General features: G+C 46.0%; 1 long non-coding RNA gene across 2 annotated transcripts in view; it reads left to right on the top strand.

Annotated features, from left to right (window-relative positions):
* Window positions 1–8,537: 8,537 nt before the first annotated feature.
* The window catches only part of LOC116586413, a 77,642-nt gene continuing 59,704 nt past the window's right edge, over window positions 8,538–26,475 (top strand). The window contains exons 1-3 of one of the 2 annotated variants that reach the window (XR_004284027.1): window positions 8,538–8,932; window positions 9,321–9,416; window positions 10,896–11,056. This is a non-coding gene — a long non-coding RNA (uncharacterized LOC116586413). The remainder of the gene's footprint in view (window positions 8,933–9,320; window positions 9,417–10,895; window positions 11,057–26,475) is intronic. The other variant, XR_004284026.1, reaches the window with a different exon arrangement.

Genomic DNA, 26,475 nt, shown 5'->3' with positions numbered 1-26,475 from the left:
ATAATTAAAAAACGCGATTTCCTGATTCCGGGTGGGCTAGGGCTTGAGAGGAAATTTCTTTAAAGAGGACAAAGAGGCCGACAGGTAAATGAAAAAATGATCAATGTCACTAATTATTGGGGAGATGCAAATCAAACCACCATGAGATATCACCTCACACCTGTCAAGATGGCTTTTATAAAAGAAAAAAGCATTGGCAAGGATGTGGAGACATTTGAACCCTTGCACACTGTTGGGAGGAATGCAAAATGGTATAGCTACTTTGGAAAACAGTATGGAGGTTCTTAAAAAAAAAATTAAAGATAGAAATACCCCATGATTTAACAATCTCATTTCTGGATATTTACCCCAAAATATTGAAATCAGGATGTCAAAGAGATATTCATGCTCTTGTGTTCATTGTAGCACTTTTCACAGCAGCCAAGATGAGGAAACAACCTAAGTGTCCATCAAAAGATGAATGGATAAAGAAACTGGTATATACATGTAATGGATTACATGTATATTCAGCCTTAAAAATGAAGGACATTTGGGGCACCTGGGTGGCTCAGTGGGTTGAAGCCTCTGCTTTCGGCTCAGGTCATGATCTCAGGGTCATGGGATCAAGCCCTGCATCAGCCTCTCTGCTCAGTGGGGAGTCTGCCTCCCCCCCCACCCCCGCCAGCACCCTCCATCTACTTCTCTGCCTACTTATGATCTCTGTCTGTCAAATAAATAAATAAAATCTTTTTAAAAAAATGAAGGACATTCTACAATATGGGACAGCATGGACCAACTTCAAGGACATCATGCCAAATGAAATAAGTGGATTACAGAAAGACTAATACTGCATGATTCCCTTTATGAGGTATGTAGAGTAATCTTTATAGAAAGAGTGACCTGGTTATGTTAGGGGTTGGAGGGAGGGAGGGAGGGAGAAATGGGAATTACTAATCAGTGGGCATAAAGTTTCAGTTAAGATGAGTAAGTTCTAGAGATCTGCTGTACGACATTGTCTCTATAGTCCACAGTAATGTATTATACACTTAAAACTTGGTCAAGAGGGTAGATCTGATGTTAAGAATTCTTACCAAAATTGAAAAAACAAGGAGGAAGTCTGGGTGGCTCAGTCGTTAGGTGTTAAGTGTCTGACTCCAGATTTTGGCTCAGGTCATGATCTCAGCATTCCTGGAACCAACCCCTGCTTCAAGGTCGTCCACACTTAGCCGGAAATCTGCCTGAGAGTCTCTTTCTCCCTCTTCTGCCTCCTCTGTCCCTCCCCTCATAGTGTTTTTTTTTTTTTTCTCTCTCTCTCTCAAATAAATAACATCTTAAAAAAAAAAAAAAAAAAGATGCATACTATTCCAGGAGAGTGCTGTCTTTGGGAGGAATGGATTCCTACACATAGAATTGGTAGGTCTTAGAATATAAAGGTTTTTATGATTTTTGATATACACTGGTAAATTGCTTTTCTTTTCTTTTCTTTTTTTTTTTTTTTTAAGATTTTATTTATTTATTTGACAGAGAGAGATCACAAGTAGGCAGAGAGGCAGGCAGAGTGTGTGGTGGGGAAGCAGGCTCCCTGATGAGCAGAGAGCCCGATGTGGGGCTCAATCCCAGGACCCTGGGATCATGACCTGAGCTGAAGGCAGAGGCTTTAACCCACTGAGCCACCCAGGTGCCCCGGTAAATTGCTTTTCAAAAGGGCTATATTAATTTGCATTTCGACCAATAATTTTGAGGGTCATTTTCATCACATTCTTGTAGGCATAAGTTATTGTTAAAAAATGAAAACAGAGAAAAAGTCTGACATGTTTGCTAATATGTACCAGACTATTCACACTGGTTAGTTAGAAGAGTAGGATGAGGCTGGTGGTGGAGGAGGAGGGACATTAAAGGGGGATGTCTGTTTTCTTTCCTTTTTTTTTTTTTTTTTAAATTAATTTATTTATTTTTGAGAGAAGCAAAGGAAACGTGTGTGAATGGAAGAGAGGGACAGAAGGGGATGGAGAGAAGGAATCCCCAAGCAGACTCTGTGCCTACCACAGAGTCAGACGAGCTCAATCTCACAACATGACAGGACCCCAAACCAAGAGTCAGATGCTTAATCTACTGAGCCACCCAGGCATCCCGAATGTCTGTTTTCTACTTTACCTAATGTGGTACTATTAAAAAAAAATTTTTTTTTTTAAAGATTTTATTTATTTGAGAGAGAAAGAGAACACAAGAGCAGGGTGAGGGGCGGAGGGAGAAGCAGACCCTCCATGCCCCCTGCTGAGCAGGGAGCTCCATGCAAGGCTCAATCCCGGGACTCCGGGATCATGACTCCAGCTGAAGACAGGCGCTTAACTAACTGAGCCACCCAGGCACCCCTAAAAATATTTTTATTATAGGCACATATTACTTTTGTAATATATATGTTTTAAAGTTTTTATTTTGGAAATAATTTATCTTTTAGAAAAGTTGCAAAAATAATACAAAAAATTCCCTGGCTACCCTTTGCGATATATATATCTATCTAGAGATATATATATATATATATATATTTTTTTTTTTAAGATGAAGTAATTAGAAAAGTTCCCCAAATATCCTTACCTCTGCAAGATGTCATAAGTCAGGGTTTCTTCGAAGGTAGAATGGGGAGATGCTCGGTGAAAGGCAGACTCTTGAACGGGATCTATGAAATCAGAATGTCTGTGGGTGAGCCTGAAAAATCAGTATGTATGTATGTATTTATTTATTTATTTACTTACTTATTGGTAAAGACTTTATTTATTCATTAGTGGGAGAGAGAGAGAGAAAGAAACATAGGGAGAGAGAGAGAGCATGAGCCAAGGGAAGAGGCACAGGGGGAATTCGACTCCTGACTGAGCCAGGAGCCCAACGCGGGGCTCTATCCCAGGATTTGGAGATCACAACCTGAGCCATAGGCAGATGCCTAACCATCTGAGCCACCCAGGCACCCCAGAAAAATCAGTATTTAAACAGCCTCTCCCCCAGGCTGTTCTCAGAACCCCCAAGTGCTAAGGAACTCTGTTCCTCCTTTTCATTTGATTTTCTCCAGCAATATTATAGCTTCCTTACTTGGAAAGATCTCCAACGTGCTAAGACTGGGAAAAGTGAGTGAAGTATGAGCATCTTTGTTGCAACTTTTCACACTTTGTGTTGCTACTGCTCTGCTGCAGCCAAGCTGTCTTGTAATTTGTTTTCTCAAAAGCGTGCTTTCTCCCTCAAGCTAGGAAAAAAGCACCCCAAGAAAGGCCAGGTCCAGAACAGTAGTGTAGCTGGTGATAGTCCTCCTAGCCCTCGCCATTTCCATCCTGGATGTCCCAGGGAGTGGTGGCTGAAGGCCCTCCTGTCTCCTGGCTTCCTTGGAGCAGCGGTCCTGAGGCCCTGAGACAGTGGCAATGGCAGTGGCAAGTGGGGTGGGGGTGGGTGGGGTGCGTGCAGAGGGTGCAGTGAGGGAGTGGGATCCCCTCAGGTACTGGCTCCCTGTCCTCCTGCTATTTCTTTTGTCTGTTGCTGATGCTTTTCCATGGATAGTTTGTCTCTCTCAAACACTGTGGGCATGTCCTTTCCACGTGTGTGTTATGCCCTGGCCATTTGCTGGATCATCTCCAGAGGGACCCCTTCACCTGCCCCCACCACCTCCACCTGCCTCTCCACCTTCCTCTCCAGCCCAGAGGTGTTCTTTGCAAACTGACCTGACCATGTCACCTAATAGCTTAGTGACTTAAAGACTATGAAAAAGGAGTATGGGAGATGTGTCCAGAAGGACAGCAGAAAGCCAAACTGTGGAGAATTAAAGATGAAGTAAGGTTTATTGTTGTTGTTAAATGTGCTTTGGTCCTAAGTTTATTGTTTCCTACATTAAAAAAGTAATACAACATACCAAGTGTGATAAGCCTGGATTACCTTTGCAGTGCAAACGAAATGTTCAAACAGTGTCATAATGGTTAATATAGACAATTTGGAAAATAAAGTGGGACGTCAAGGGAAACATGTGCCAGCAGTTCACCAGCCAAATCAAGCCACTGTCTGCACCTGGGTCTAGGATAGTGTGGAAAAGTTCTTTCCCCCCTGTTAGCTGTGGGCAGCCATTGGGCCGCTTAATTATCTTCTTGGAGCTTGGATTTTCTGCTTGATAAAGGGAAGATCAAAATAGTTCCTAACTTGTCGTGAAGATTATGTGAGATAAGAATGTAAAGTGGTTCCTTAGCAGGATGCTTACTTAGTAAGTATGAGTTCTTCTTTATGGTGTTTGTTTCCTTTTGGTCCTTTCCCTGCAAGTAGTATTTTTGTTTTCACATAGTTGTTTTCACATAGTTTGTTTTCACATAGTAATCACACTGTCTTTATAATTTTATTTCCTACTTGTCGTGCTTAACATGGTAGCCCAAGCATTTTCCGTGCTATTTTCAACTCATCAACATACATTTTAGTGGTTCCATAATATCCAATTGAATGGATATATCAGATGCATCATAGTTCAGTTAACCCTTTATTGTGAGTCATAGGAATTATTCCAAGTGCCTCGTTCCAAGTAGCCCTATGTACAAACACCTTTATGTGTAAAATGTCACCCTCCTTCACTCTGTTGCTGCGTTAACAACCGTTTCCTTGGGGAATAGTCTTAGAAGAGAGATTATAAAGTCAAAGGGCATGCACTTGTATCCAGGTTTATGACCTCTGCTGCGAAATTGGTTCCTGTAGAGTCAGCCTTCACTTCTATTTTCAGGGCGACAGATGAGACTCACGCTGAGGGACCTGGATTTTATTATGCAGTGTGGCTGCTGACGTGCCAGACAGGGCTGGAGGAACACATCCAGCTCTGGGCTTTGAGTGGATTCATCTGGCAGCCCGTGAGCAGGTGGATGGGGGTGGGGCTGATGTTAGGGGCTTCTGGGCTCTGACCAGGGCAGCAGTGCCATAACTGTCCAGGGGCCTGATCATCTCCTTAGAGCTGCTAGGGGTCCCATCAGTAGGAGAGCTTATGGTCACAGTCTCACAATCGCATTTTCTTGGTGAGTTGTTCCACATATGTCTGCTTTGTCCATCCAGCCTAAGTCACTGCAAGTTGATTTTGTCCTCTGTGATCAAAATGACAAGGACTAAATCTTTTGGGATCACAATATAAGGCAGTAAGTTTGGGAGCTCTGGTGTCACTGCCTGGATTGGAGTCCCAACCCTACCACTTATTATCTGTGATTTTGGGCCACACTTTCCCAATCTGGAAAATGGTTCTCTACCTCATAGGATTAAAGAAGTCATTGTATACTCAGCAGGGAAAGTACTGAGTGGCTGTATTCTTATCCAGCTCCTTCTTTTTATATTAAAGTCTTTGGTTGAAAGAAACTAATTCAACCCAGAGATTTATCACTTCCCTTCCTTCTAAAACCCAGCAAGAGCGTGAGGATTAGGGAACAGTATCGGGAAGCCCCCTTTCCCCAAATATGTGCCCATCTGAAACTGTGGGGAGGGAGGGAAGGAGATTGGGGAAGCTGCATGGATGAACCCGACCATCCTGGGATGGGATACTGTAAGGGCTCAACCCGGACAGTCCCTGGAAACCTGAGGTATTTGGTCATCCTAGCATGATGGTATTGAGTGACAGGATCTGGTAAAATTGTCCAACCGAGAATGAACCAAAATCTGGAGTCTTGGGTAAGTATTGTCTTTTCCTTTAGTTATTGTTTGGCAAACGCATCTGGACACTCTCTTCACCAGAAACTTCTTGGGATGAATTGGCTGTGAGAAGGGAGACCCACCCACCTGGGGTGGGGGTGGGGTGTCTGATAATTAAGCGCCTTCCAGGAAGTAGGGGCCCCGGCATTTCAGAATCTTCCAGACTCTGGGGTGAGTGCAGTGAAGGCTGTGTGTAGCGCTCACCCTTCTTCCTATCCTGGAATCCTGGCTGGTTGATCTTCTTTTCAGAAGCTCTCTTTCTTGGCAGTTAGAGGAGTTGCTACCCCTTGGTGGACCATGACATTGGTTCCTGCTTCTGCCCCAGGTACCTTCCTAGACCCGGGTTTCTCTGTGTACAGTATCCGGAGACAGAGGTTGTGGGCAGGGAAAGTGACAGTGGTTTGGCTGCAGGCTAGTGGAGGGGGTCAGACTCTGTACTTCCTCTTCTAGCCCTTTCAAAGCATTTTTAATCCGGTTAGGTTTTCAACAAACACCTGAAGGTTTGCCCTCCTCCGAGAGGCTCACAGGGAGAGGAAGAGCCTTCTTTTGTTTGCTTTTCCTTTATGTGGAAACCTATTTGGGCGGTTTCGACAATCAGTCCCCCAGCCCCGCCAGGATTCTAAGCAGGCTGGAATTCTCAAAGCTCGGGGCCTTGGGGCCCCTAGTTTTGCAGGCCCCTAATGAACCCTCATGCCCTCTAGGAGCCACACTTTGAGCAGTGGGCTTAAGGCCACTGCTCTAACCTGCGTGGGCCTCGTAAGTGTGGTAGACTAACCCCCCTCTTGCAGGGTAGCCCACGGTGTGCCAGCTCTCCCCCTGTGGATAGAGAAAGCCAGGAAGATGGAGGCCAAGCTGGGCTCGGTTTTGGGTAGAAGAAACCTGGCCTTCAGCCCCACACTGCTCCTCTTCCTCCCTCTTTTTATTTATTTAGTTAGCTCTACGCCCCATGTGGAGCTCGAACTCACCGCCCAGAAATCAAGCACTCCTCTCCCCTTTTTATTTATTTATTATTTTTTTATTCAATTGACAGAGAGAGACACAACGAGAGAGGGAACACAAGCAGGGGAAGTGGGAGAGAGAGAAGCAGGCTTTCTGCCGAGCAGGGAGCCCCATGCGGGGCTTGATTCCAGGACCCTGGGATCACGACCTGAGCTGAAGACAGACGCTTAACAACTGAGCCAACCAGGTGTCCCATCCTCTCCCGTTTTTAATTAAGCCCCTGCTAGGGGGTAGGCAGTGTCTGTGTGCTGGGAGGAGGAGACACACAGACAGACATGTGTTGGCCTGTACAGATGGAGAAAACACACTGGAAGTGGGGTGGTGTGGAAGGGAAGGAGGGCAGATGGTCAAGATAGACTTCTCTGCTTCATATTGCATATCAGTATATTGTAGAAGTAGTAATTAAACATACCTATGCACATACGTGTTAATATACATATTAAACCAAAGACTTATCCCTTGTGATTAGTAGGATCACTGCTGGTGAGGTGCAGTGTCAAGCCTTCGAAGATTCAGGAATGACTTCCCAGAGGAGGTGGCAGGTGAACAGACAGTGAGAGACAAGTGGAAGATTTGTTCATTCAGCAGAGAGTTGTTGAGTGTCTGCTGGATGGCAGATACTGCTCCAGGAGGCTAGTGGAGAGCAGAATGTGTGTCGACCCTATCAATCCGGTGGGGAGACACAGATGAATGAAAAGATTACATGTGAGGTCGTGTTGAAGAAAAATTACTGTGGCACGGGTTAAAATGGCAAGGAAGGCTTGATCAGGACTCTTTCTGTAGGGAAAAGAGAGTGAGCTCGACGCCGAATATAGCAAAGACAGCTGGACATCTGTGATGTGTGGAAGTGGGTCCGTGGTTGGAGGAAACATTAAGGGTGGGGAAATTCTTCTTTAATTATCAGGATTCTTGCATAAGGCAGGCCAATATCAGAGGTGGGCGTGGAGGAATTTGGTCAGATATCAAGGGTAGGGGCTCACTTAGCAGGACTCTGGGTTGAGGACTGGCCAAGGTGAAGGCCAAGTTGACAAGGGCTCAGAGGAGACTCACAAAAGTTTGGTCAAGGAGAGTGTTTGGTGGTTGTGAAAGGTGCTTTGAGTTAAAGAATGTGTGGGAGAGAGCAGCTGGAGAGAGACGGGGGCTGCTTTTTATTAGACAGTGTTAGCAAAGCCTCTTGAGGAAGGCAATTTCCCGGCAGAAATGTAGATGGTATCAAGGAGCCAGGCTTTCAAACACCCCAGGAGAAGGTGTCCCGGGTAGAGGAAATAGCAAATGGGAAGGCACTGAGGGGTAGTTTGGTGTGTATGAGCCAAGGTGAGGAGGAAGAGGTCTGCAGAGGGAAAGTGGAAGGAAAGAAGGACAGAGAAGGGGTGTGTGTGTGGCGGGGGAGGGGGTTTAGACCTTGCAGGGTCTTTCTTGTAGGATGCGATAAGGGATTAGAGAGTGGCCAGAAGGATAATCTGGGCCCAGTTTAGCCCAGGTTAAGAGGGAGTTTTGCTCATCTGGAGGACTGCAAGGGGTTCTATGTTGCCTGGGTATAAAAACGGAGCATGTGCCAAGGAGAGTGCCTGGTGAAGATGGCTGCAGGGCACAGGGGAGGAAGACTGAGAGCCGAGGTGGGTGGGGGCAGACCACGCAGGTCCTTTTCCAGCTTTTCAGTCAGGGTTTCTCAGTCATTTTAATGAGAGTCTCCTTCCCTGAGTAAAAAATCAAGCAATAAAGGGAGGAATGCCTCCCCATTTAACTGGAAAGAGAACTGGAGAAGACACAAGGAGGGTTGGTTGAAATAAAGTTGGAGCTGGCCTGGTTTGGCTGGCTGCCGTTCCTATAAATATCACCCTCCCGGTCCTGGAAAGGCATCAGTGACGGCTGTTGCGAGCTACTGGGGAACATCCTTCCTGTTCAGATGTCCAGGAGTTGGCTGCATGTGGACATCCGCGCGCAAAGTGCCTGGAAGCAGGGGGTGAGCGCGCAGAACAAGAAGTTCAGGATTCTGAGCCCACTCCTTTTACTCTTGGGGCCGGCCCCACTTCCTCTGGGGGCCCAGGCATCCCTCTGGCAAGTCTTCAGCTAAGAAATCTGCAGAAGTCATTGGCCAGACTTAGAACTAATCCTTTGTGCCAAAAGGGTTGGTGGAAGGGGAGGGAGCTTTGCCAGAACCAGGATGTTCCTTGCTTGTGGTGAACCCTGCTGCCTCCCAGCCATCCCACTGCTTTTCTTTGGGAAGTAGGGGAAATGCGATTGAGGGGCCAGTGTAATTCGGCAACACGTGAGTTAAAAAGCAGATGAAAACCCACAGAGTAACCAGACATTCTTCTCTTTGCATGCAAGATCCTGCTGAATGTTGGAAGAGGAAGGAATATTTTTCTTGCTTTTCAGACATTACATCCTGTGAGGAGAAGATTTGGAACAGATGGGGGCCAGGGGGACCTTACTGTATTTGCTTGTTTCCCTCTATCCCCTCCCACAACCAGAAATGGTTCACTTATTGTTTTTCCTCGTGAAGTTAATTTTTTTTCTTTAAGAGAAAGTAGGAAAGTAAGATATCAAGGGCTGGGGAGAAAAATCCACAAAGTTCCAGAATAAAAATCCACTTTTCATCACAGAGGCTAAGTCTAAGTCTAAAGATAGATAATTAACTCAGAATTTCATTTTAGGTTTAATCGCTGTTCCAGTGACTTCTACATTAATGAGAGGGGCAAGATGAAGGATCCCTTACCAGGTGGAAAAAGAGGCTTTCTGAGTAGAGAAAGGTAAGGAATGTTTCTGAAATCGTGGGTACACAATGTGGGAAAACAAAAATATGGCGTTTTGTGGGGTAGCTCAGGTGTCTGAATGATTTTTAGCCCTCCCCCACTGTAGGAGTGATTGCATTAGTGTGGTGATGTAAAGTGGGCTCTGGTGTATTTGACTGACTGCAACAGGGTCCCCTAGAACGGGGTCCCTAGCATGGCTGTGGACAGCTAGATGCCTGGTGTGCCTAGGTGCCCTAAACCACATCTGGTCCTTTTTGCTGAAGAATGTCCAGGGCAGTTTTCCTTCCCCTATACCCTGAAGGGGACTCTGCCAGTTGAATCTGATGGCAGTAATTAGCCAGGGTGGGCCAGCCGAACTGCCTGCTGCTCTTCTATCTGTTCCCCAAAGGCAGTATGGGGTGATTGCATGTGAAAAGGGAAGAGCATGCAGCCTCTGTTTTCCTTTTATTGTCCTTCCTTTCTGACTCCTTGGAGCCCTTGGAGTTGGGGCTGTCTCTTAATCCTTGGGAGGGGATTGTGAGCGCACAACTCTGGTCCACTGCTTGCCTCTAGCATGCTGTTTCTGAAGGATGTTCTGGAGAGTGGTTTACTGAGTCAACAGCCCCAGCAAGCTGATTCAGGAAGGGGAAGAGGGAGGTGCTCATGGTTGTAAGCTCGGGTTCCCAGTGGATAGGGAGAGCTACTATGTTGGGCTCTCCTCCCCACCTGCATGATATGTCTTGCTGTGGCAAGAGAGACCCAATTTAAGAGTTAGTTGACAGGAGAGAAATATGACCTATGTGCCTAGAATGGCAAGATCTCCCATCTTGATTCTTCATTCTCACCTTCTAGAACTAGATAATGTGGTAGATGATGTGTGATGGGAGCAGTACGTTCTGCCTCCCTGTCTACTGTTCACAGGCATGATCTGGGCATAGGAGAGGATTCTGGAAGAGCAGCACATAGCACTTGAGTACTGTTATCTATTGGGTACTGCAGTTAGCACTTCAGAGGACACATCAGTGAATAAAATATAGGTCTTGCTTCCCCAGAATGCAAATGCAACTAAAATAGCATTTAATTCACGGTGCTGTCACCAGGGTTAGGCAAGTATGTACACAGGAGACTGAATAATTTCAGTTAGCAAGTATTAATTGAGCCCCTGCTATTTGTGAGACCCTGTGGATACAGCAGAGGATGGGACAGACCAAGTCCCTACCTTGTTGAAACTACAGTCCGGTGTGGTGGATGACCTCGTCAAAGGCTCTGGAGCTACAGTGTGTGGGAATTGCTGTGTTAGAGGACACAGAGGGTGCTGTGGGTCCGTCCTGCAGACTTGGGGAAGTGGGAATGCCTTCCTGGAGAACTGATAAGTTTAAGTTTATCCATGAATAAGAAGATGTAACATTTGTCGAGTGTGTACTCTTATTAGTTGGCCTGGTACTGTACTTTAATCCCGGCATCACTTTTCTTTGTTCCCTGTTTTACTCTGAAAAGTGCTGTGTGGTGGTCGTGAGGTATATGGAAACCCACTATGTGCCCAGCAGGGTGGCAAGAGCTCCAGCACTAGAGTAGTGCTTGCTTGTACTCAGTGCTTGAAAATGAACTGTTCGCTGGTCACTGGACTTACCTCTTTTCATCCGTAGAACAACCCTGGGGTAGGTAGCAGTTGAGTGGTTAGGAGTGCTTTGGTTACAAGTAAGAGAAACCTTTTGTAACAGTGGCTTTAATCACAATCGCGTTTATTGTGGACAAAACAAGGAATATGGGGTTGGTGGTCCAGTTTGCAGGTTGGCAGTGGCTCACCAGTGACATCAAGAACTCAGATGCTTATCTCTTTCTGTTCCATCATCAGGGTTGGCTACCTAATTTATGGGGCCCAGGGCCAATAAATGTGGGATTCCTTGTTTAAAACGGGGGAAGAAAGTGCCATTTAAGGTACTAAAATGTAAAGCTTTTTACTTTCTTTGTCATCTTTCTTTTGACTATGCAATTTATTTGCTACTTAATGTTCTAAGAAAAGAAATTACAATATTAAATTATCACCATTAATTTTACTGTTTATCTTTATATCGTCAATTGCTGGTTTTAAAAGCAAGCGTAAGAGCATTTAACTTGTATGCAAAATTATGCCATTACATTCAAACAAGATAATATTCAAATGATCTTTTTTAGCAAGCTATTTTTCTTCTAAAATGCTCCTATCTATCAATGAAAAGTAAAAAGCAAAATAAAATTTAGAGTTAGTGTTAAAATTTTAATCAAAAGTATTTTAAAGCTAAGAAGCCATTTTAGGTTTTTGAAAGTTACATCTGAGTTTTTTGAAGAATTTAAAAACTACAGTTAGAGTGCTCACTGTCCATTTCTTTTGCAAAATAAAGAATTAGTATTATGCTTCGTGCATGCTCTATTTCATATGGATGTGGGAGGAGGAGTATCTGCATGTATGACACGCATAGATGCAGTAGGATGTTAGTTTTGCAAAGTGTTCCTCAACCACTGTGTGCAGCTGGTGTTAATATAGCTCTGATTTGTGAGTTCCTATACTTGTGTTTTGCAAGAATGTGCTCCCTTTGTGCCAAGAGGAAGGACCCAACAGGCTCATTTGTCTTCTTTCTTTTGCGAGGGCTCCGGCTGCTCAGGTCCTTCTCACAGTCATAGCAGTGTTGGTCTCTGGGGGTGGCCAGAGCACAGTGCACAACCTTCTCATTCGGATGCAGCTGCCTTTTTTTGAGGATATAGGGCAAGAGATAGGAAGTGTTGCTGTGGCATCTGAATGGTGTTGGTTATCACAGCAGATGCTGAGGGTTGTAAGTCGTTCTATGGGAGCCTCAGGGACAGAGGTACCCATGTGTTTGTGATAGGTTAGACCCTCTAAAGCACGGGGCTCAGGGAAGGGACCTCTCTTGCCTGGTTCTAAGGGTAGAACTGTGTTTCTAAAAGTCCTGAGCTAACTTCTTCTTAAGTTGTACTGGCCAGGATTAATCACTGGGAAAAGGGAGGTAGGTTTCTATAACTTACTTAAACCAATCATGATGGATTCCCCAGAATGAGCATGTGGGCTCTGAACAAAACTGGGTTTCTGTTAGGAAGAAGGGAGATAGCTGGGTACTCAATCAATGATGTGTCCTTGATTATTATTCTTATTTTTCTGAAAGGGAAATTGAAGCTTGGAAAGGTTAAAGTCACACACCTGAAAAGAGGTGGAACTGTGGTTAACTGACTTGGGATATGTCTTTTATTTATTTACTTATTTTTAATATGTCTTGACAATTATCCTTACTGCTCCCCTGGCTGTTGAGCAGGAGTTAGCCTTGTTGGGGAGTGAGGCAGTAAATAGGGTAGAAGGAGCCTTCCAGGCAGAGGAAACAGCAGGTGTAAAAAGCCCAGAAGGAGGCAAGAAATGGCATGGTCTAGCTGAGAAGTGAAAGCTATTATGAGAACTTTGAGCATACTGTATGAAGGGGAGCACTAGGGGATGAGGCTGGAGAACGGACACAGCTAGGGCTGCTGGGTGGAGATAGGAGGTGGCAAGATTAGAGAGAGGCACGGTGTGGCAGACATAGTGGTAACTGAAATGGGAGGGATATTTAGATATTTAGAAATTTATAAACATATTTAGAAAGCAAGATTAGTAAGATCTGGTGGTATAAAGGTAAAGGAGTAGGAAGAATCAAGGATAACACCTGTATTTATGGCTTGGAAATGGTTTGGTGGACCTGCCATTCAGATACAGAAAACGGGAGGTGGTGCCAGGGGAGAGGGTGGAGGAGAATGAGTCCACTTTTTTTTTTTTTTTCCCTTTTTAAAAAATCTGATGTTGGACATGTCAAGTTCAAGGACATAGAGTAGAGGCGTCCTGTAGACCTTAACATCTATAACTCGGGATAGAAGTCTATACTAGAGAGTTGTGGGCTTCTTTACATACAACCTTTGGATTTCACTGTGGGTGAATGTGTAACATGTGAAAATGGAGTCTAGGACAAGCCTCAGAATCCCAGTGTACAAAGAGAGAGGCCCACAGAGGAAACTGGGAAGTTGCTGCCTCTAATAGAATTCAGGAGAATTTGGTGTTACAAAAGCCAAGTAAAGATGTCTTTAAGGAGGGAAAGGTAAGCCCTGAGAAATGGATACCATGGTAATTGAGAGATTGTAGTGAGGGGTGTGTCATAGAGTGCCACAACCTGCTAGCAGGAAGTTGACTGGACACTGGGATGTGGGACAGTAGAGGGGATGTGGATGGAAGGGTAGTGATAGCTATAGAGCTATGGGAAAATCCAAGAAAGGTTGTTTTTTCTTTTTCTTTTTTCTTTTTTAAAGAGTGGGGAGGAGGAAGACTTGGGTGTGTTGAATTGTTGATGAGAAGTAGACTTCTGGTAGACCAGAAGTTGCAGAGAAGAAGCAGGTAATGAGTAGTGTAGGCATCTGTGGGGGCAGGAGGGGGTGGGATCCAGGACTCAGATGGGGAGGGTACTCTGTCTCAGGGAAGGATGTGGCTCCATTGAAGCAGGTGGGGAAGAGGCAAGGAGGATACACATGTGGGAGAATGTGTGGGACTGAGAGTTTGAGATTCCATTTGGATGGTTTGCTCTGTAAGGCAGCGGAAAGAGGAGGCGGTAGGTCATATGTTTAAGAAGGCTGAGCTCTGAATTGTCTCCCGTAGAGACCAGAGAACTGCCTGGGGAGAGGAGAGAGGGAGCAGCTCCACTGTGCAGCTCCGCCTGGCATAGCCACGCACGTCCCTGCGCTTAGAAGGATTTTGTGCTTCAGTGCTCTGCTGCCACTGTCTTGAACTTCTCAATTATTGAACAAAGAGCCCCTCCTTTTCATTTTTTTGTATAAATATATCCCTTATAATATTTGGGACACACTTATATTAAAAACTATTCATTGTGCATCTGAAATTCAGATTCCATTGTATTTTATCTGGAGACCTTACGTGGCGCTGGGAAATTATGTGTCCGGTCCTACTGGGAGTCCGAGGGTGATAGCGAGGTGGTGTTGCAGGCCCCAGGAGGTCTCCTCTGTGAAGTGCCAAGTGGTGGTGGGCGTGGAGACTAGGTTTGTTGCTGCTATTCCTTGGAGACTGGGCAACCAGCTCCCAAGATCCTGGCCACCTGAACATCCATGTGAAGGCAAATGGTGTGAGGCTTCTAGATTCAGTCATTTCCTGCCTCACTTGGATGAAACCCGAAGACCTTACCTAGGTTTGTGAGGCTCTGCCTTCCCTCCTATTTTATCTCCCACCCTTGCTGTGCTTACTGCAGCCTCTGGTCATTTGCTCCTCAAACACTCCAAGCTGGATTAGCCCCCAGCCTCTGCTCTGCCCATTCCTTCTGCCTGGAATGTTCTTCATGTAAGTCACCTCAAGGCTTCTGGTTCTTGTTCCCTCTGAAGCACTCAGAGGCTTTCCCTGGCCACTTTTTACAACAGTGCCACCCCCTCCATCTTTTGTACTGTTCTGTTTTGCCTCATGTCATTTCTCACTGCCTGATATACATTTATTTTGTCTTTTTGCTTTACAATGGAAGCACCATGGGAATGAAGACTTTATCTCGCTTACTGATGTAACCCCTGTTCCTAGGCACACAGAGGAAACCCAAACATCTGTTGAAGTGATACATAAAATGATACATCTTATCAGTATTTTAGATCATGCTTTTTTTTTTTTTTTAAAGATTTTATTTATTTGACAGATAGAGATCAGAAGTACGCAGAGAGAGAGAGAGGAGGAAGCAGGCTCTCCGCGGAGCGGACAGCCCGATGCGGGGCTCGATCCCAGGACCCTGGGATCATGACCTGAGCCGAAGGCAGAGGCTTTAACCCACTGAGCCACCCAGGCGCCCCAGATCATGCTTTTTTATAGGTGAATTTTTAAAAGTCTCCGTGTGTTTGTGTGTTATGCTCAACAATAAAAGGAATGAACTAATGATATGTACACCAACATAGATAAATCTCAAAAGCATTGTTAAAAGTGTAAGAAGCCAGACTCAAAAAGCTATATACTGAATAATTCCTGATATTCTAGAAAAGGCACAGTTAGAAGGAGGTGAAACAAATCAGAGGTTGCTAGGGGCTGGGAATGGGGGAAGGGGCTGGAGCAAAGGAACTCTTCAGGGTGATGGAAATGTTCTCTGTCTTGACTGTGGTTATGGTTACATAACTCCGTGCCTTTATGAAAATTGATAGAGCTCTTTACTAAAAAGGGTGAATTCTATATGTAAATCACACCTCAGTAAACTTAACTAAAACATGCCCTGTTCTCACCTGAATTTATGTTATGGTATTGGCGCATTTTTTGTGAGAGTTAGCTAATAATTCACTCTGCCTGGTGGCAAAGCGACCCCAGCCCTGTGGTGTCACTCAGGCTTACTGCTGCCACTGAAAGCCTGTGCCAAGAAACTGACTTGTTCTTAGAGTGGGAGAGATTTGTTTAGGTGGAAATGTGTTGTTGATTTCTTTCCCAGGATCTCCCACTCCCTTTTAGGAAGAGAACACCTTTTCCTGTGTAGTTGGGTGGGGCTGACCTCTGCCCTGTGTCCCTAGGAGTGATTGCGTGATCTGAGCCAGCTGAGTCCTTTCTGGCACTTTGCTGCCAGAGCTCTTGAGGAAAATGGTGGTCTGTTTTTGCCCGAATTGGTAGTGTAAGTGTGAGGCTTTTAGTGGAGATCTTGCTCACCAAATGGAGAAAGCAGGACATGTAGAGCACTGATATTTGAGTGCCTGAATCTAGCCATGCCTGAAGTTAGGTCTGTACCCTGGACTCCCCAGTGACACAAGCTAATGAATTCCACCAGCACCCCCCTCCCCCCCTCTCCCCAATTAAGCCAGCCTGACTTTGGTGGCTTCTATCAATCACAGCTGAGCAAATTCTGACTCACAGTATTCTGGTTGAAAGTGAGAACTGGGAGAAAAGAAGATTAGACGATTTTAATTAGACTAATGAGTTATGAGAGGAAGTTCTAATTTCCCTGAACCTTTTTATTACGGAAGCAAGAGAGAGGACAAAGGATTGAGATGGGAATGAATGAGGGAGAGTGAAGGATGGGCAGAAACAGGCATGCCCCAGGCCAGATGGGGCTGGGAACAATAGGGTGGCATCTGCTCCCAGTAGGGGTTCCCTGGCTGGCTGAGGAGGGCCTGGAGTCAGCAGGCAGAGGGATCGGGCAAGCCCTGGGCTATAAGCTAGCTCTAGGCTCTTGCCTTCAACTTGGTAAACCTCAATCCTGATGAATGTTGAATTCAAGGGTTGCAAGAGGCTCAGTGGAGGTAACAGCCTCCTTTGGTGACACTCTCAGGAAAACCATCAGCACTCTATAGCTTTATTTGCTTGAAGGTAAAAGGCTGGGATAGTCAAGGACGAGAGAATCACTCAGTGTCTGTTGTGTACTTGGGCTTCAATACGACCTTTGCATGAATGGCAGATGACAGATCATTTTGGGTAAAAGAGGGTGAGAGGAAGCATTAAAGTAGGGCCTAAGGGGCTGCCTGGGTGGCTCAGTGGGTTAAGCCTCTGCCTTCGGCTCAGGTCATGATCTCGGGGTCCTGGGTTCGAGTCCCGCATCGGGCTCTCTGCTAGGCAGGGAGCCGGCTCCTTCCTCTCTCTCTCTACTTGTGATCTGTCTCTGTCAAATAAATAAAATCTTAAAAAAAAAAAAAAAAAGTATGGCCTAGGGACTGAGCATTCCTTAGGGGTCAGAGATAGGGATGTGGAAAGAGATTTTTGAATTCTAGCCTGAGCAAGGGACCTGGGGCCGGGTTTGGATGGAGTTGTTCAGTGCCTTTCATGTATTGTAAAGAAGGAAAGCCTGCTTTTCAAAAGTCTTTCTTTTCCGAAATAATGTAGAATTTTTCTGAATACAAAGTAATGACTTACCTGTTTAAGAATTTTTAAAAAAACAACGTAGTACATGTAAGGAAACACCACCCATGATCATGATACCTCCAGAGAGAACATGGGCAGCATTTTTATGTATTTCTTTCCAGTATTGATTTCAATGTGCCTGTGTGTATTTTTAAATATATGCGAGAGAGACTATAAATAAAATTTGACTCTACTGTGTATATAGATTTAGAATCTGTTTTTTCACTTAATGTATGATAGAAACATTTTCCTATGTATTTTTACATCTTTTTTACAGCTTGATTTTTTAATTGTTACATTCTGCCATTTAGATGTATTCCTTTTATTAAGTAGAAGACAGTTTCTAATTTTTTAGGATTACAAAACAATATTGTGATTAAATCCTTACAGATATCTTTGTGTCCATCCTTTTTTTTTTTTTTTTTAAAGAATTTATTTATTTATTTGACCGAGAATGAGAGAGCACATAAGCAGGGGGAGCAGCAGGCAGAGGGAGAGGCAGACTCCCTGCTCAGTGGGGAGCCCAGTGTGGGCTCCATCCTAGGACCAAAGGCAGACGTTTAACCGATTGAGCCACCCAGGTGTCCCTCTTTGTGTCCATACTTAAATAATTTTGTAGGACAGAGCTTTAGAAGTGGTAGAAGGTAAATGGGATAGCCACTTAAGAATTTTTGTCTTTAGGGACGCTTGGGTGGCTCAGTCGTTAGGGGGTCTACCTTCGGCTCAGGTCATGATCCCAGGGTCCTGGGATCGAGCCCCCTATCAGGCTCCCTGCTTGGCAGGAAGTCTGCTTCTCCTTCTCCCACTGCCCCTGCTTGTTTTCAATCTCTCACTGTGTCTTTCTCTGTCAAATAAATAAAATCTTAAAAAAAAAAAATTTGTTTTTATCTGGCCAGGTTATCTGTGTTAAGTTAGGTGGTGCATAAGGCTTCAGAATTCTCAGAATCTGACCCTTGCTGGGTTTTTAGGAACTTGCCAATTGATACATGGGCAAAGCTCTTTGCAATTTTATTTTAATATACTCTTTTTCTGATTACAGTAAGGCTGAAATTTTTTTCCCCATAGAATTGATTGCTGTGTTTGTGTGTTTTTGTGTATGTGTGTGTGTGAATTGTTCTTGACCCCCTTTATTAATTTTCCTATTGGAGTGCTTATATTTTTCTTACTGATTTCTTTCTTTCTTTCTTTCTTTTTAGTTTTAACAACTTTGTTTTTTTTAGAGTTTTTAAAAATTTATTTATTTGACAGACAGAGATCAGAAGTAGGCAGAGAGGCAGGCAGAGAGAGAGGAAGGGAAGCAGGCTCCCGCTCAGCAGAGAGCCCAATGCAGGGCTCGATCCCAGGACCCTGGAATCATGACCTGAGCCGGAGGCAGAGGCTTTAACCCAACTGAGCCACCCAGATGCCCCCTTACTGATTTCTAATGATTCTGTTTCCAGGAAAAATAGTAGCCCTTTGTGGGTACCGATATATTTTTAAGAGTGTGGTGAAATGTTTTAATAATAGATCTTTTATTGAGGTTAAGGTCGAGTGCTTGATTGGAGCAGGTAGGGTTTACAGAGGGGAGCTGACAGTGCCCACCCAGTTCCTATGCAGTGAAAATGTCCTAGAGCATAGCCTTGGGTTTACAGACAGTTGGGTTTAGCCTGGAGGGGGTACCTGGCTCAACCCCACAAAGCTGGCTACCTGCAGACTAGGGCCTGAGCTCCAGCACCACTTTGCATTGCCTAAACTTTTCTGTCTTTTCTCCCAGGCTTCTGAAACCTCCCTGTAGGCATTTGGTGCCTAGATGATGAGTGTTTTTATAGAAGCCACTCTACTAGAAAGCAAAATCTATTTGAAAGCTGTTACAGGTTTTTCCAGAAGTTCCAGTTTTTCAGAATCCACCTGCTTCCTTTGCCCCCAGCAATTAACATTTGAATTTCCCAGTCTGCAGTTTACTTTGTACTGTGTGGTGATGGGGTCCAAAGGGACATTCCTCTTGGTGAGGGGGGGCTGTGTTTTAGTTCCTTGGGTAAGGGTGGTGGAGCCCTTCCCCTGACCTGGGGCCAGGCTCCCCAGGTGAGCTCCTTCTCCATCCTCATTCTTCGAGAAGAAGCAGCAGGTCACTTAGGATGTGGATTCGCTCCACCTCTCTTTCATATCAATATGTTCATACATTCTCCTACTGCTCTTTTTTCTGAAAGAGTGAAGTTTGAGGCTTCAGTTGCTAAATTTAGCTCTTGCTGACGCACTGGCTCTCTCCTAGCAGTCTCCTCATGTATCAGTGTTGCTCTTACCCTCACTCTTGTGCTGGTAGACGAACACCATCACATCCCACATAGTACTTAGCTCTGAGGCGTTTCCAGATGGGCAATGCATTTCTGTATTTTCATAGCTGTGTTGTCTGCGTGAATGGACTGTCATGAAGCCGGGGGCTGGCAGCCAGCAGGGCAGGTAGCGGGGCTGGCAGCCAGCCTGGGAGAGACAAAGATCCCCAGGGTGGTGGCGGGGAATCCGGTGCAGTTGTTGCCATAGATTTGCTTGCGGTCAGAAAGAGAGAGAGGTGCCTGGTGGAGGGGTTTGGGGGTGGTATTTGACTAGGATGTGAATAGAGGATTTTCACGAAGGGGAAGCCTTCCTCCTTGAAGCAAACCTTAGTATACTGTTAAAGAAAATTAGATACTGGTTAAAATAAGGTGGATTTCATTCAGGGCTCTAACAGAAAGGGTCTTGCAGGAGGAGAGTGAGATGAGGCTAAGCTCTGAATACAACAAGGACTAGTAAGGCTTGCTCGCCCAAGAACAGAATGAGAGGCTAAGTGGATGCAGAATGGCTAAGAGGAGATCTCAAGGGTAAGGGGGACTTACACATCAAAGTAGGGGATTCTCTCTAAACCAGTGGAGCAGATTCTGGCCAAGACTGGGCTGTGCAGGGGCGGAGGGATAAGGGCCCAGTCAAGGCCTGGTGGAGAGGAGGGCTCAGGGAAGCCTGACTCAAGTTTGATCAAGGAGAGAGTCTTGGTCAGCCCCTCCTGTGTTCAAGGACAGGAAGAGACCCCTTTCTTTACTCAGAATGATCTAAGTTCATTTCTTGTTCCAATGCCTTTTGTTCATCAAGTATCAGCAGAGCCATCTGTTCGGCCTCGTGGTAGAGGACATTTGCTGGATGGTGCAAACTCTTCAAACGAGGGGGACTTAGGATCTGCAGTGGCAAGGAGTTCTTTGAAGTTTTTGTCAGGTCGTCCAGCTTCAGCTGGCTGGGCTTCTTTAGATCTTGGCGGGGAAGGTGGGCTATGACCCCCCCGGAGTTCCCATGAGGAACTCAGCAGTCAGGATGTAGTTCTCAGTGAAGCCGGGTCAGGACAGTGGGAGAAAAGGGGGAAACAACAATTGAGAACTTGCTGAGGAGTGAGAAAATGTGCGAGGTGGCAGGATTTAATCCAGTTGACAGGTAGGTAACAAAGTAAAAAGTCATTTTACTAAGAGGTAATAAGTAGCCCAAGGACAGTGAACCATACCAGAATTTGATAACCCACAGGGCTGTGCCATAGTTTCCTACTAAAAGGTATAATTTCTATAGTGTCTAGCACTGGCCACTGGGTGGATATGTTGAAATGTCAGGAGGCCTAGTTCAAATGGTGGCCTGGTGTCAGCAGGCCTAGATTCAAATCTCTGCCCCAGCTGTGAGATGTTGAGCACATTGGTTTAATAAATTCTGTAATTTGTCCATGGGTAATACTGACCTGCAAGTAGAGATGAGACTCAGGTACTTAAATGGGTTTGGCACTTAGTAGGTGCTGGTGGAGCACGTGCATTGTGCCCTTGTGGCAGGGGAGGGCTCTCCTGTGAGGCAGAAAGGGAGCTGTGGCCAATAGAGACTTGATCCCAAGAAGCTTCTCACTGGCTATGCAGTGTTTGCTGTGCACCTGACTGGTGTTTATCTTGGTCACGCTTCCCATCTCTTCACCCTGCTGTGCAGATGGAATTGAAGTTTCGAGAAGGTAACTACTTGCTCAGACACACAGGGAGTGTCAAGGCAGGGATTTGAGCCCAGGCCAGTCTGGCCCAGAGCCCAGTGCTGTCCTTTCGGGCACTGCTGGTGACCAGAGAGGCTGACCCATGCTAGGGAAGAATGTTGTGGGCAGTGCTGAGGCACAGGGATATAGTGGGTAATGGCATGGACTTTGGAATCAGACAGGCTGGGGTTCAAATCCTGACTATGATAGTACTTAGCTGTGTGAGCATGGGAAATGAGTTAACCTCTGTGATCTTGGTTCTTCCTTTGTAAAATGAGGGAGCTGTAACTATTCTAAGGGAGTGTGTGAGGCTGTCATGAGAGAAAGTCTGCAGAACCTTGGCACAGGCCCTGGGAAGCGATGAGCATTCAGCCAGCTGTGGCTGCTGGGGTTTACATGGGGGTTGCTGGGCCCTTTCTCATTCACTTGATCTCCATTTTGGTCCTTGGGAAGGGCAGACTCTAGAGGGCATGTCTGTGGGACATAGGAGTGACCTTTGGCATTGCTTGTTAGTCCTGGCATGTGTTGCTTGGAGCTGTTTATCAGAGACATAACCAGTGAAGATTGGCAAGACAAGGAAAAAACTGTCTGGGTGCGGCGTTCCCAGAGTGGTTCCAATTCTGCTTTTCCTAGTGATCGGCCAGAAGAAGAGACCAGAATAGGGCTCATTTGGGCCTAGTAAGAGCTTCTGAGGGAACCCCGCCTGGCAGATGTGGGCAGGGTCCAGAGTTCCTGCTGGGGCTGGAGGGACTATCAATGTCCTGACCTTCTATCTGTGGCTCATTAGTAATTTGTTGATTCTGGCACTATTTTGTGTTCAGAGGTCACAGTGATACACAAACAAACAAAAAATCCACACACTCAGAGGGGTCGTGTTCTAGTGGGGAGGACAGACAGGAAACATGTAAGCACATAGATCTGAATGCAGTCTTGGGGAATGAAGAACAATAAAGCAGTGGAATGGGGCAGAGGAGTGTTTTGGGGGTGACCAGGAAGGGGACACATAAGCACAGATCCTGGTGAAGTAAGGGCGCCAATTATGAGAATGTTGTGGGGACATTCCAGGCAGAGGCCCTAGGGGTGAAACTGACCTGGATACAGCGAGAAGGCCCACGGGAGTGGGGGCCTGGGAAGGGGTAGGAAACAAGGTCAGGCTGGAAGCTACCAGATGCCATTGGCCTTCTCACCATTTGCGGCAGTCATTATTTCCAGATCTCAGGGAGGAGTTAGCTGCTCCTTTCCTCACATAGGGTAGGACTGTTGTTCTGTTTTACCCCCATATGGTGAGCTCTTCAGGCGTGGAACCATATTTGTCTTGCTTCCACCTAACACCTAACGTGGGACACAGGCTTCACATGCTGGAAAATAAGTTCGGGTGATGGGGGTGCTATCTGGTGTGGTTTCTCTGTGCCTGTCACTGTGGTGAGCACTTCATACTTGGTCCTCCCCTTCAGTCAGTAGCCCTCTCCCCAGGTATCATCCCGGTTTCATCCCCAGAGGATACACCCCTAGGATCTACTGAGCTGGAATTGGAAGTCCGGAGTGGAAGGTCCATGACGGTGGGCCGCAGGCAGTGGCTGAGGTGGGGGTGGCGGATGGGAGCACGCTGCCCAGGGATGGGGTGTGCAAGGCTCCGGGGCCTGGCAGTGCTCCATCTTCTCCAGCCCCGAGGAGAAGCGCTGACCCCTGCCTTCTCAGAGCATCCCATGGGGCCTGTGGGGTAACCCTCAGACCTCCTCTCAGCTCCCTAATCCACAAATGGAAAAGAGGCACTTAAAAAGAATTTATTCAGGTGGGAACTGTGTAAGACATGGAAATAAGGCTTTTGAGCTCCTGCATATAAACTGGAGTGTAAATGAAAAGCTTTTTATTTGGTTCCTGAGCCAGACTTTGAGAAGCCAGTGGGCCGTGTGGTCTGGAAGCACACGTTATGGGCAGTGGGTCGGAACAGGGGCCACTTTGAATGGCGAGGAGGGAGACTCGTTCTTGCACAGCAGAACGGCCAAGAGGCCAGGACGTCAGTAAACACGGTCGGGACACAGAAAGTCTTTTCCAAGAAGATGGAAGGTGGGGGAGAGGAGGAAAAGCAGTGCCGCACTCCCCGTGTATTTGAGAAGGAAAATGCTTGAGGTAACCCGTGTTGGCAGCTTTTATAGCTTCCTCCCAGTAATGTGCCGGGCAGACCCTGAACAGGCTGGTGTTTTGTTTTCATGTAACCGAGCCGAGTGGACCAGGGGCAGCTCTCCAGCAGTGACTTGCCTGGGGCTCTGCCCTCAAAGTGAGGCCCGAGTGCTGGGTTCAGCTGGGTCACATGGTCCTCCTGCCTGCTGGGTGAGCCCCAGGGAAGGTAGGGGCTGCATTCCCGGCCTCCTCTAGATGCTCAAGTTTGGCTGGTCAAGCTTCTTCAACTGGAGGTCCCCTCTGATCGGTGCCAAAGAAGGAGGTGACAGGTGGGGTGGGAGGGCAGCCACTCTGGGAACGAAGGCACGGGTCTACCCTGTCAAAGTGTTGCTGCTTGGGAACTGCAGAGGGACCATAGCACAGGGCACCCACAGAACGCTCTTTGTGCCTTGGGTTACCGCTTGCCAGGGCACTTTCTATGACTAGATTTAACCTACATTTATAATCTCTTATCTTTGGTAATAAGTCCATATGTGTGTGTGAGGTATATTGGGACATTGGGTTACGTGTGTGATTAAAAATATGTATCTGTTACATGGGTGACCTGCACAGGCATGTTTTTTTGAGAGCCACGGGCTAGGGGAGACGCCCGAGTAGCTGCTCTGAGATACTAGAAAAATCAGGAAACGTCTCTGAGGTGAGGGCATGAGCTGCTGTTTGATGTTCTTGTTACAGACACCTTCTCCCTGTTCTCTTTTAGGTGATTATATGGAAACCAGATAGGTATCCTAAAATTTTTTTTAAAGATCTTTTATCCTAAGAATTTCAGGTTTGTTTTTTAACCTGTATTAGTTATAGAAAAATTAAAACATAGCAAAAATAAGGAGGCCAAAATCCTTTGCATTCCTCTCATTTGGGATAGTTGTTGCTGCTGTATTGGTGTTTATATTCTTCTAGACTCTTTCCTGATGAACATATGTTAATATAAAATAAAATCTAATGAGTGATGATGGCTTACATATGACCATTACTATTTGCAAGCACTACCTGTATAGACTAGTTTAATCCTCAAGAATTCATTTAGTATTTATTATTAAACCCATTGTATGGATGAGAAAGCTGAGGCCCAGAATGATTAGGTACCTTAAGATCACATAAACAGCCAAGCTGGGATCTGAACCCTGGCAATCTGGTTCCATAGCCTATGCTTATAGGTACACACTATACTAATTTGCAAAAGAAAAGGATAGGGGCGCCTGGCTGATTTAGGCAGTACAGCATGTGACTCTTTTTTTTTTTTTTTAAGATTTTATTTATTTATTTGACAGACAGGGATCACAAGTAGGCAGAGAGGCAGTCAGAGAGAGAACGGGAAGCAGGCTCCCTGCTGAGCAGAGAGCCCGATGTGGGGCTTGATCCCAGGACCCTGGGATCATGACCTGAGCCAAAGGCAGAGGCTTTAACCCACTGAGCCACCCAGGCACCCCTTGTGTGTTAATTTTTAAAACAACTTGTTATTTTGAAATAGTTTGACTCAGAGGAAGTGGCAAAATTAGTACAGAGAATTTCTGTGTGTTGTTCACCCTGCTTCCCCCAATGACAATATCTTCCATAACTGTGGTACACTCTTAGAACCAGGATGATGTTAGCATTTCCTATTAACTCAGGTTCTCCGTTCATTATTAAAGTTAAATTGTTTTACAAAAAATAAACAGAAAATACACAACACTTGATAATCTAATTTGGTAGTTCTTTGTTGTTAGATATAAAAGAGTCTCTAAGTGATGGAGGCTGGGGCCTCTCTCCTGCTTCACAGAGGTGAATAGTGTTATTAGCTCCATTCAACAGGAAAGGGCTGGGGGTCAGAGAGGGTCTGTCATTCACACAAAGTCACATAGCTATAGTGAGCTTCAGAGCTGGTACTTAACCCCTCTGATTCTAAGATCCCCTCTTGAGCCCCCACACTTCTCAGCATCTCTTCTGATTTGCTGGCTCTTCAGGGCAAGGCTCTGAATATAAATAGGTATATTTACGTGAAACATACACACACATGTAGATTTTCCCCCACTCTCCAGAGTTCCTTCTCAGAAACTAGAGAATGCCAGAGCTCAAGAGGGCCTTGAGTAGAGCATTTAGGCGAATGCCTTACTTAATAGAGAGCAGCTGTGCCAGCGCAGGGGCCCATGTGCTATGTTTCGGGTTGGCCTGGACCTCAGGGCTACAGGCCACCTTCACCCATAAACCCAGTCACGTTGTTGGTTACCTTTGCGAGTCTCCTCCAGTTGATCGTTTCCACATTTGCTGACTTCAGCCACCTGGCTGTCAGTTTGCTCTGTTCCCTCCTGGAGGTGTTTGGGGAGCCTGAGCAGTGGTGGGCTGTGCCTTGCTTCCTGAACTTGTTCACCCTCCCCCTTTTCTCCTGCCTGCCCAGTGCTTCTCAGCCAGTACCTGGGACTCCAATGAACAGCAAAAGGCATGTGTGTGGGGAAGATGCAGGAAATAAGATTTCTGAAGAGTCCTGTCTATAGGAGAAGATTTTTACCCCCATCCCAGTCAGTCCCCCTCTTACTTTACTGCCTTCTTTCTACCTTCATTCAGAGCTTGAGCTCCCAGTGCAATCCACTTTTGTAACCCAGAAAGCTGAAAAGCCCACCCCCTTTCCTTCCCAGCCATAGCCATGGACTGTCACTGAAGCAAAGATGATGTGTGAACTCTATCATTCCTGTTACAGAAATCTGGGACCTGTCTACTTGGCCCCTGAAGTAAGTCTGCCCAAAGTTTTATTGGATTTTATGGATAGAGCTGTGGGAGCACACGCAAGATTGTTCCAGACCTTCTACCCACCCCGCTTCAGAAATCCCAGGTGTGCCTTCCATCTTAGTTGACCTGGTATGTGTGTGTGTGTGCACGTGTGCATGTGTGCACGTGAACCTGTGCAGGAATGAGAGGGCATCTGGGGGCCCTTATGGATCTCCTGAGCGGTTGGGACCAAGCCTACTTGCTGAAGCTTTTGGCCACTTCTGATGGAGAAGTGATCTTGGGCCCAGGGCTGTACCTGTTAGGGGCCAGGGTGGAAGGTGCTGCCTTCACAGGAG

The sequence above is a fragment of the Mustela erminea genome, chromosome 3 (assembly GCF_009829155.1).
Source record: "Mustela erminea isolate mMusErm1 chromosome 3, mMusErm1.Pri, whole genome shotgun sequence".
Classification (NCBI taxonomy): Eukaryota; Metazoa; Chordata; class Mammalia; order Carnivora; family Mustelidae; genus Mustela; species Mustela erminea.
Note: the sequence above shows the minus strand (reverse complement) of the source record. Positions and strands in the feature narration are given on the sequence as shown.